Below are 11825 nucleotides of genomic sequence, written 5' to 3'. Positions count from 1 at the left end.
AATTCAATAAAGACTTTTAAAAAAATGGTCCACATCAAAAAAAAAAAATCTTAAAAAAAAAAAGAAACTTCCACTTGTCAAGTTTTGGTGTAGCATCAAAAAGGAACACCTACAATTTTCTGTAAAAGTTACTAAAATATTCCCCTTTTCTAAGTTTCTATCTGGGTGAAGTCAAACTTTCATCCACTTCACCAACATTACAATACATTGAATGCTGAAGCAGATGTCAGAAATCAGCTGTCTTATATTGTCAGACATTAAAAAGACTCAAAATATTTAAATGATGTCACTCTTCTCACTAATTTTCTGTTTTGGAAAATATAGTTATTTTTCGTAAAATTATGTTGACATCAGGTTTGTTATTATTTTAAATCAACAAATCAATAAGTATTTTGAAAATTGTCAGTTTTAATCTCTAAAGCAGCAAATATTGATAGACATATCCTACATTTTAGAAAGCTTTGCTCTCCTCAGTATAAAGTATAATAATTGAGAAGCACTGACTTTGAAAATCCACTAATAGAAAATCACCTTGAATAAGTGCATAAAATTACTAATGAACTAGTAATTGCTAGATAGTTCACATTCTTTCCTTTTCTCAATGGAAGTTTTTATTGAGGTTATCCTGATCCTACTCCACAGTTCTATATTTGTGCTGGGAGAGATGTTTTGTCTTTTGGTCCATGGTTAACTATATTCAGAAGATAACTTAGAATGTGAGGTCAGTGCATTCCACACACAGGTACACTTTTTTTTTTTTGGAATGGACACATCTATTTGACTTTATTTATAATGCAAGTTGCCAATCCATATCTGGTTAATTAGAGGTAGAAACACATTCATTTTGATTGTCTTCAGGAATACAGTTTCTTTGTGTTTGCTCAATACTTTGCAGTCTGTACCAATGAAATCAAATTATCCTTCTCTATTCACCACTGCAAACTAGTTAACTGCTCATTCCAGCTATACATTCATTATATGACTGCTTCGTGATGGCTATTTCATTTCATATTTTCTGTAAAATAAAAGATGACTATAGCTTCTATTAAAAAAAAAATAAATCATAGGAATGTACCTTTTGACCAGTAAAATTTCACTAAACAACCTCATCATATCTCAGTAGAATCTGTCTTCCAATTTCATAGTCTTTTAATCTGAATGAAAACAATAACTTATGGATTAAAAAGTTTTCTGTTTAACTGACAGGAAAAATATTATAAACATAATTTCTGAATAGAGAAAATGAGATGCAAGTAGCAGTGCTTTCTTCACTGCTATAATACTTCATTTTTAAAAGCAAACAGTACTAATCATTTTGATTCCAGTGAATAAAAACTTAAAACTGAATTTATTAATCAATTTGGAAGTCTGAAGCCAAAAGGATCCTTTAACTGTATTGCCTAATAGACAAGTCAATCCTAAAAAGGTAATCACAATGCAAAATTTTGGCCTAATTAAACTGGCTCTCTCTGATACTGTCTTTTTTGTTTGGTTTCAATCTGCCATAACAACCAAGGTTAGAATTACATGTAAACCGAAGTATACATGGTGAAATTGAATACAGAGGATTAAGCATTTAAAAAGTCTGGGTTATAATTCTTATTGCTACACAAGTTCTACTGCATAATTAATTTACAGCAGCCTAAAACTTTTCAGCAACAAAATTATATTTAAAAAAATACCATTATCCCTATATGTTACATTAATTGTAATGTAACATATCACAACAACTTAAGCCTTGCATTACTTAGAAAAGAATAACTTGTCCCTGAAAAACTCTAAAGAGTGATCATATTTCAATCAAAGCTGTCCTGAACTAACTCATAATCAGCAGTGACTACATTTTGTCACTTCTTTGCTCTAACAGGAGTAAAAGTGATGACAATGATTTTGTGAAAAGAAGCTAGAGAACCTGCATCCAATTAGTCATAAAATGGACTTTTAAACAACCACTGGATTTTTAGAATGTTTTTAGTTGTCAAACATCCCTATAGGCGAAACAGCTGAGGAACAAACTGCCTAACTTGCCCAAACTACTTTTGTTCCATAGAATTTGATCCCTTCTAAATCGACAACAGCATACAAACTTAGCTATGAAGAATTCAGTCCTTGTAAATGAAAACAAACATAATAAACCTACAGGGGGTTTAAAAGTAACTTCATTTGAATATTCAAGTGTAATGCTTCTGTAAAAGATTAAAACATACGTTTCAACTTTAACAGATATGTCAATTTGCATTTGTTCTTAACCTGCCACTAATACATAGGTTCACTGGGCTGCCAAAGAACCCAGTTGATCATGGAGAGAGATGAAGGTATCAGTGGAAAAAGAGCACGGATACTACAGCATTTATCCAAACAGTATGACCCGTCTTTGCATCCCTGAAGTAAGAATGGCCACTTTCTCCAATTAATTTGCTCTATACTAAATAAAGCAGCATTGTCTGTGAAGAGTTACTCCATACCTATAACATTTCACTAGTAGAGTTACCAATTCAGAAGTTAAAAAAAATAATAATAATACAGACCAAATCCATGTATCTGTGATCCTTTGTATCCTAAAATGTAGAAATATTCTTAGTTTTAACCAAGAATTATATTGGAATGAAGTAAAACATCTTTTAGAGTAATTTTGAGTATACTCTTATTTGTTACTACATTTCTGCATAAAGTATTTAAGATTGCTTGTGGACATAATTTAATCTATAATATATCATAATGTCAACCATTACAGTGATCCAGAATGAGATTCTGGCTATAGAGCGAGCTTAATTATTAAGCAACACTTACCTAAAAAGCTGCTGTATTTCTGATTGGTAAGAAAAACATACAACAAAAAGAGCATCTCTCACTGAAATAACACTGACGTTCAAGCTCAGGCCCCCTTATTTGTGTTCAACATAATTAACTGTGTAGGAAAAAATAATGAAACATTAAGTCACATTAACAAGTTACAGTCATCTTCAAGGAAACTCGATGGGCAGTTCTGGTGTTACAGTTGTGTATCCTGGATCTAACCTAGGGATGAAGTCCTGAAAGTGTTTAGATGCACCAGTACCAAAAACATCAAGGACTTTTCGGTTCATGACGGCAAATCTGCCCTTGGTGAGCCTTAAAAGGAACTTCAGTAAGATTGTCTCAAGGTATGAACTTCCATGACAGCTGCCTGGAAGCAAATTGCTGTAGAGATGGAATAGATGATAGTGTCTGCATGGGGAAAATAGGGAACCTTTCCTGCTTCAATGCCTTTGAAATACATTGTCTCTACCAATTTGGAAGCTAAATACATGGAAATTGTGCTTTTATAAAACATCATTGATATTCCCACCAAAAATCCAGCTATAATGGCATGCAGTTCATCATCCAGATTTCTGACCCAGCGCAAGAAGCAACTAGTATCCTTGTATATACTAACAAAAGAGCCCAGAGAAGCTCTGAGCTGGAAGTTTTCTTTATTGTAGAAGAGAGAAAGTAGCCGGAATGGCTGTGTAAACAGATGCCTAAATGCAGAGGGAATCCAGAGGCAGCACTGGATCAAGTATCCCATGCTAAACATTCTGATGAAAACTTTAATGCAACAAGAGATGCAATTATCCTCATAGTGTTTGCAACATCAATGCCTTGGTCCATGCTTACATACTGAAACCACAAGCTTCCTGACTAGAGCAATTATATTCATTCCTCTTGGTTTTTCCTCATGTTTCTCAGTCTTTTGTTCCACTTTTGCATATGCCGCCTCTGGTGAATAAGAATGTGTGGGAATTTCTTCCTTCCCAACAATGAACCTAAGTGTAGAGAATGTAAATCCTTTCAAACAGTCCTTGCACCCACGCAGGAACATTTTGCTAAAGGGTAGACTAGTGGTAGAGGCTACCAGTTGTCTCCCAATATCTGTTCTCACTTTCTTCTCGTAATAGACCCCATGAACTTAAGCTGGGCACATGGGTTGCCAAAACTATAATATTTTCCAGCTTTTTTTGCAGTTAGGTGTGACCAGGGAAATGTAAGGAAAATGGTAACAAAACTTCTGTGAAGGCTGGAATGTGGACGCAATATCTAGAACTAGAACAGATATCTTGCACAGCAAGGTAAAAGCCACATGTTAAAGATGGTAGAGCACAGAAGGAGCTTGGGTCCCTAAGGAGACCAGAGTCACCATATTCATCATAGTCTGCCAATATTTTTTTGAGAGTGAAACAAATTTCTATCTACAAATTTCTATCTTGAGTAAGCAGCTATAATTTGAGATTTCCTGTTACTCATAATTGGACATAATTTTAACTGAGAATGACTCAGCAGTACTGTTAGAGAAATAGGACTCTATTTTATCTGTTTATTTGTTCTCTTTTCCTAGTATAAGTGATTTTCCATTAGCATTATCAATGGAGTTTTTCAAGATAGTAGATTACTATTGAAGGCGAGGGTGGCAACTCAAATTTTCTTGGAATATTTGGTAATCATATTTCTAGAGCACATGTCCATACAAAGCTACTGATATTTTTTAACTGGCGGGAATATTTCAGAACTAATTCACACTCTTATTTGCATACACATACACAATACCTTATTTTGCTTGATTCAGTGAAGCAAAATACTTTTTTATTTATAAGTTAACAATTACTCCAGCAGTAACTAAACTATAATTACTAGCACAGAAAGTTAGCTAGGTACCATGTCTCCACCATAAAACTGTAAAAAGTTTGAATTAGAAGATATCTTAGTAAACATCTAATTCAACTCTTTCTTCTTTTTAGATGAAGATGTTCAGAGGTACAAGGTAAAAATTACAAAATCACAAGATTATTTATAAAGCAGTGATACAAAAAAGCACCAATTATTATTCTCTAGCACATTTATTGTAACCAGTAAGAACCACTTTATCAGCTTGGAATATTAAATGAATGACATTTCCTTTCCTTCTTTTTTTTTTTTTTTTTAATTACTGAAGATCCTACTGTCTTTGTTAGTAGGAAGGCCATCAGCCTTCTTTTCAATTGCTATAGAACTTCATGATCATACTCAGCTCTCAGATTTTACTTAGATCTCACTACTGGGAGAAGATTAGGGAACCTGATCAACTCACCCACCAGTTTCACATTTTCACATTTTCTCTTTGACAAATGGGTTCTTGATTTTACATATAATTTTTATATTGTCATAAGGATTTCAGTGATACTTAGTTTATCTAAAATCACTGTAAAATTAGTGACAAATCACATTTGAAAATGCAAAATTTATATTTTACTTAGTAAGGTGTAAGAAAGAATTCCATTTACATTTATTTAATGCAAGCATTGTTCTTGGACTCCCCCTTAACAGTAAGATACAAAATAATTTAGATACTGTCTTAAGGCTGACTTTAGGAATCTTTGGAACCTTCTGGGATCTATCTTTTCTAACTTCCCTAAAGGACATCTTTCTAAGAGATTGCTTTACAAAAAAATCTACTTATGCACACAATCCTTTAAGTAGATGGTAGTCATACTTTAATTTAATTCATTATACCACTGCCAATGCATTGATCTTTTGTCTGTTTCTGTGTAAGTTAACTTATTTTGATATTTTATGTCATGAATCACTATAGGAATTTAATTAAATTGATATATTTACTGTGCTATAATTGCCACTAAAGTATTGTAAATGTCAGGCTACTCTGCTCTCATCCCAGATCATGACTGTAAATAAGATGCTGCAATTCAGATTCTGTTCTTTATCAAGAGATGTGTACAAAAAGAAATAATCTATTTTGACCCAAAATCTGGAATTTGAATTTTACCTTTCACATAGAAATGAAAAATAATTCCACAGAATATTTGATAAATTACATATAATTATTTTTTTCAATTTTTTCTAATGTTCCAATGTTTAATGCTCTTCTGTGTTCATGATCTGATCATTGATAAACTGCCTGTCAGTAGTTGTGCTACTCAGTTTTTTGGACTCTAATTTATTCAGCACTTTTTTGAACATAAGTTAGTTTCATTTCCATTTTCACTAAGAGTATTTTCAAAATCTGATAATTTAGTTTTAAAAGTTTCATACTACATATTATCAATATAAAATTCCTATAAAAATGAAATATCGCAATTAGCAAATTCATCATCTGAACACACAGGAGCTATGATTGTACACCTTGAGGTATTTATCAATGTGGCAGCATAGATACTATATGATGGAATTAACTGGCCAGAGTATTTAAGATAAATAAACTTCCATTTAATAATGGAACACACTATTGACACTTAGACTGAAAAGTAACATGTTACTTTGTATAATAAACATGTTACTTTGTATAATAAATATGTTTAAATATTTTGAATGTTTAATATTTTTGTTTATTTAAAGTCATATTAGTTTAAATCAACCACCTATACCAAAGGTCATATTTACTTACCATTATATGCAAAATTAACTTAATTCCTTCCAAAAATAGATTATAAGCAAGCAAGTTGGGCATTAATAAGTGTTAATTTATTGACATATAAAGCTTTAATTAATACTTTAATATCAAAAACTATTTAATATCCTAAAATTTGGGAGCAAATTAATTCAATACTAGATTAATGAATAAACACTTAAATAAATTTTTGGATTTAAAGTTCTATAAAATAGTTGATTTCTTAAATGTAGAAATCTATTTTTTATATTATTCTGAAATTTTTGGGTTATATTTATATACTTCATAGTTTAGAATATTGTTAGACTTATAGAAAAATCTGAAGATAGTATAGAGAGTTCCTACATAACTCACACCCAATTTCCCCCATTCAAACATTTTCCATTAATATGGTACACAATTAATGAATCAATACTGATCTATTAATATATATCTTAGTATCTTATGTTAGTATGGTCACAATTAGTGAATCGGTATTGAAACATTATTATTAATTCATGTTTGTACTTTATTACTATTCCCTTATTTTTTATCTAATGTCATTTTTCTGTTCCAGGATCCCATCCAGGATATTATGTTACTAGTCATCCTGTCTCTGTATTTACCTCTTGGCTGTTCTCAAACATTCCTTGTTTCGGAGGACCTTGATAGGTTTGAGTAGTACTAACCAGGCATTTTGCATAATATTCCTCAACAGGAATTTAATGTTTTCCTCACGATCAGACTAGTGTTACAAGTTTTGGGAAGAAGACCACAGAGTTAAAGTGCCATTTCCATCACATTTTATGAAGGGTAAATACTATCAACATGATCAATCATTGTTAATGTTGACCTTAATCACCTGACTTAGGTAGTATCTATCAGCTTTCTCCACTGTAAAGTTACTATGTTTCCCTATTTTAATTCTGTACTCTTTGAAAGGAAGTCACTATGCATAGCCTACATTTAAGGAATTGGGAGTTATGCTCCACCTACTTGAGGGTAGAGTACCTATAGAAATTATTCAGAATTTTTCTGCATTGAAAATTTGTCTATTCTTGTTTCCATGTTTGTTCAATCATTTATTCAAATCAGAATGGGAGAAAGCTTAATTTAAATTGATAACATCTAGTACCAATGATAACTATTGAAATGGAGGGAATATTCAAAAATCTTTGTCTTAAAAGGGAATATGACTTTCCATATATGATTTTCTAGCATATGGCTTGCCAAGGTGACTCTGGTACTATTACATACTAATGATGGTTAAAATAAAATAGTCTTAGGGGCTTCTTTGATTCTCTCTTTGATCTTTGAAAAATGCATCTTTACCAGTAAAGGAAGAAAAAAAAATCTATTCTCAGTTCCTCTTCAGAACTCTTTAGGAAAAGCCAGATGGAGAAGGGCAGTTTCACTTGAGTCATTTTTCATTTTCTCATTTTCTAACCTACATATTCAGTTTTCCTCCCTTTTTTAGTAAAACTATATGTTTTCTTTATTTACTCTTTATTTATGGAGCATGTACCATGTGTTCTGTGCTGAGGATAATGAGCAAGTTTGCTATATTTGGTTCCCACATAACATTGATTACAATTAACTTTGCTTCATTTGTAGTTAAATTAAGGAAAGCAATGATTATCATCAAGCAACTATATCAGTCAGGACCACTGCACTTTTTTAAACAATGTGGCCATTAGGAAATACTTCACATTCCTCATTTCTTTATACAATTAAGTGAGGTACCCTGGTTCAAATACTACGCATCTTCCAAGACACCTTAGAAATATTCAGTTCAAGACCCTAGAAGGCCATGGAAATCATAACTGGCCAGTCACAGGATGAAAATCAAGAGAATTTTCTTGGTGATATAAAAACAAACGCCCAAAATTAAGAAAATGGTAATAGGAACATATATATCAATAATTACCTTAAATGTAAATGGATTAAATGCTCCAACCAAAAGACACAGACTGGATGAATGGATAAAAAAGCAAGCCCCTTATATACGTTGTCTACAAGAGACCCACTTCAGACCCGCTGACATATACAGACTGAAAGTGAGGGGATGGAAAAATATAGTCCATGTAAATGGAAATCAAAAGAAAGCTGGAGTAGCAATTCTCATATCAGACAAAATAGACTTTTTAAAATAAAGACTGTCACAAGAGATAAGGAAGGACACTATGTAATGATCAAGGGATCAATCCAAGAAGAAGATATTACAGTTTTAAATATTTATGCACCCAACACAGGAGCACCTCAATACATAAGGCAAATGTTAACAGCCATAAAAGGGGAAATCTATAGTAACACAATAATAGTGGGGGACTTTAACACTCCACTTACACCAATGGATAGGTCATCGAGACAGAAAATTAATAAGGAAACACAAGTCTTAAATCATACATTAGACCAGATAGACTTAATTGATATTTATAGGACATTCCATCCAAAAATAGCAGAGTACACATTCTTCTCAAGTGCACACGTAACATTCTCCCAGATAGATCACATCTTGGGTAACAAATCAAGCCTCAATAAATTTAAGAAAATGTAAATCATATCAAGCATCTTTTCTGACCACAATGTTATGAGATTAGACATCAATTACAGGGGACTTCCCTGGAAGGTCAGTGGTTAAGAGTTCACCTTCCAATGCAGGGAGTGTGGGTTTGATCCCTGGTCAGGAAGATAAGATGCCTGCCTTGGGGCCAAAAAAAAAGAAAAAAAGACATAAAACAGAAGCAGTATTGTAACAAATTCAATAAAACTTTAAAAATTGTCCACATTTTAAAAAATCTTAAAAAAATATAAATCACTCATCCATTAAAATAAATAAAAAAGAAATCAATTACAGGAAAATAACTGTAAGAAATACAAACATATGGAGGCCAAGTGATATGCTACTAAATAACCAAGGGATCACTGAAGAAATCAAAGAGGAAATTAAAAAATCACATAGAAACAAATGACAATGACAACACAACAACCCAAAACCTATGGGATGAAGCAAAAGCAGTTATAAGAGGGAAGTTTATAGCAATAAACTCCTAACTCAAGAAACAAGAAAAATCTCAAATAAACAACCTAACCTACACCTAAAGCAACCAGAGAAAGAAGAACAAACAAAACACAAAGGTAGTAGAATGAAAGAAATCACAAAGATCAGAGCAGAAATAAATGAAATAAAAATGAAAAAAACAATAGCACAGGTCAATAAAACTAAAAGCTTGCTCTTTGAGAAGATAAACAAAATTGATAAAACTTTAGACAGACTCATCAAGAAAAAAAGGGAGAGGACTCAAGTCAATAAAATTAGAAATGAAAAAGGAGAAGTTACAACTGACACTGCAGAAATACAAAGGACCATGAGAGATTACTACAAACGACTATATTCCAATAAAATGGACAACCTGGAAGACATGGACAAATTTGTAGAAAAGTACAACCTTCCAAGACTGAACCAAGAGAAACAGAAAAAATGAACAGACCAATCACAAGAAATGAAACTGAGACTGTGATTAAAAATCTTCCAACAAACAGAAGCCCAGGACCAGATGGCTTCACAGGTGAATTCTATCAAAAATTTAGAGAAGAGCTAACACATATCCTTCTCAAACTCTTCCAAAAAATTACAAAGGGAGGAACACTCCCAAACTCATTCTACATGGCCACCATCAAACTGATGCCAAAACCTGACAAAGGTATCACAAAAAAGTAAATTACAGGCCAATATCACTGATAAAGATGGATGCAAAAATCCTCAACAAAACACTAGCAAACTGAATCCAACAACACATTAAAAAGATCATACACCATGATCAAGTGGGATTTATCCCAGGGATGCAAGGATTCTTCAATATATGCAAATTAACCAATATGATATACCATATTAACAAAATGAAGATCAAAAACCATATGATCATCTCAATAGATGCAGAAAAAGGTTTCGACAAAATTCACCACCAATGGAGAGACCTTCAAGATGGCGGAGGATTAAGACGTGGTGATCACCTTCCTCCCCACAAATACATCAGAAATACATCTATAACTCCTACACAACACCTACTGAACGCTGGCAGAAGACCTCAGACTTCACAAAAGGCAAGAAACTCCCCATGTACCTGGGTAGGGCGAAAGAAAAAACAGAGACCAAAGAATAGGGATGGGACCTGCACCTCTGGAAGAGAGCTGTGAAGGAGGAAGTTTCCACACACTAGGAAGCCCCTTCACTGGCGGAGACGGGGGTCGGCAAGGGGGAAGCTGTGGAGCCATGGAGGAGAGCACAGCAACAAGGGTGCAGAAGGCAAAGCAGAGAGATTCCTGCAGAGAGGATCAGTGCCAACCAGCACTCACCAACCTGAGAGGCTTGTCTGTTAACCTGCCTGAACAGGTGGGGGCTGGGAATTGAGGCTCAGGCTTCAGAGGTCAGATCCCAGGGAGAGGACTGGGGTTGGCTGTGTGAACACAGCGTGAAGGGGGCTAGTGCACCACAGCTAGCCAGGAGGGAGTCCTGGAAAAAGTCTGGAACTGCCTAAGAGGCAAGAGACCATTGTTTCTGGGTGCACAAGGAGAGGGGATTCAGAGAAGTGCCTAAACGAGCTTCAGAGATGGGCACGAGCCACGACTATCAGGGCAGACGCCAGAAATGGGTATGAAATGCTCAGGCTGCTGCTGAAACCACCAAGAAGCCTGTGTGCGAGCACAGGTCACTATCCACACCACCCCTCCCAGGAGCCTGTACAGCCCACCACTGCCAGGGTTCCATGATCCAGGGACAACTTCCCCAGGAGAAAATATGGTGCACCTCAGGCTGTTGCAACGTCACACCAGCTTCTGACGCCGCAGGCTCGCCCCACATTCCATACCCTCCCTCCCCCAGGCCTGAGTGAGCCAGAGCTCCCTAATCAGCTGCTCCTTCAACCCCGTCCTGTCTGAGCGAGGAACAGATGCCCTCAGGGGACCTACATGCAGAGGCGGGGCCAAATCCAAAGCTAAACCCCAGAAGCTGTGCGAACAAAGAAGAGAAAGGGAAATCTCTCCCAGCAGCCTCAGAAGCAGCGGATTAAATCTCCACAATCAACAGAATGTACCCTGCATCTGTGGAATACCTGAATAGACAACGAACCATCCCAAAACTGAGGTAGTGGATTTTGGGAGCAACTGTAGACTTGGGGTTTGCTTTCTGCATCTAATTTTTTTCTGGTTTTATGTTTATCTTAGTTTAGTATTTAGACTTTATTATCATTGGTAGATTTGTTTATTAATTTGGTTGCTCTCTTCCTCTTCTTTTTTATATACATATATATATATATATTTCCTTTTTTCTCTTTTTGTGAGTGTGTATGTGTATGCTTCTTTGTGTGATTTTGTCTCTACAGCTTTGCTTTTACAATTTGTCCTAGGATTCCGTCTGTCTGGTTGTTTTTTGTTTGTTTATTTGTTTAGT

The 11825-nt window shown here is 34.5% G+C and overlaps 1 pseudogene; it reads right to left on the bottom strand.

Moving 5' to 3' along the window:
- Positions 1-2954: 2954 nt before the first annotated feature.
- Positions 2955-3810, bottom strand: LOC101290152 (transmembrane protein 135-like; annotated as a pseudogene).
- Between the last annotated feature and the right edge of the window lie 8015 nt (positions 3811-11825).

Source organism: Orcinus orca, chromosome 4, assembly GCF_937001465.1.
Source record: "Orcinus orca chromosome 4, mOrcOrc1.1, whole genome shotgun sequence".
In the NCBI taxonomy this organism is placed as follows: Eukaryota; Metazoa; Chordata; class Mammalia; order Artiodactyla; family Delphinidae; genus Orcinus; species Orcinus orca.
This window is presented reverse-complemented; position numbering and strand designations above follow the sequence as displayed.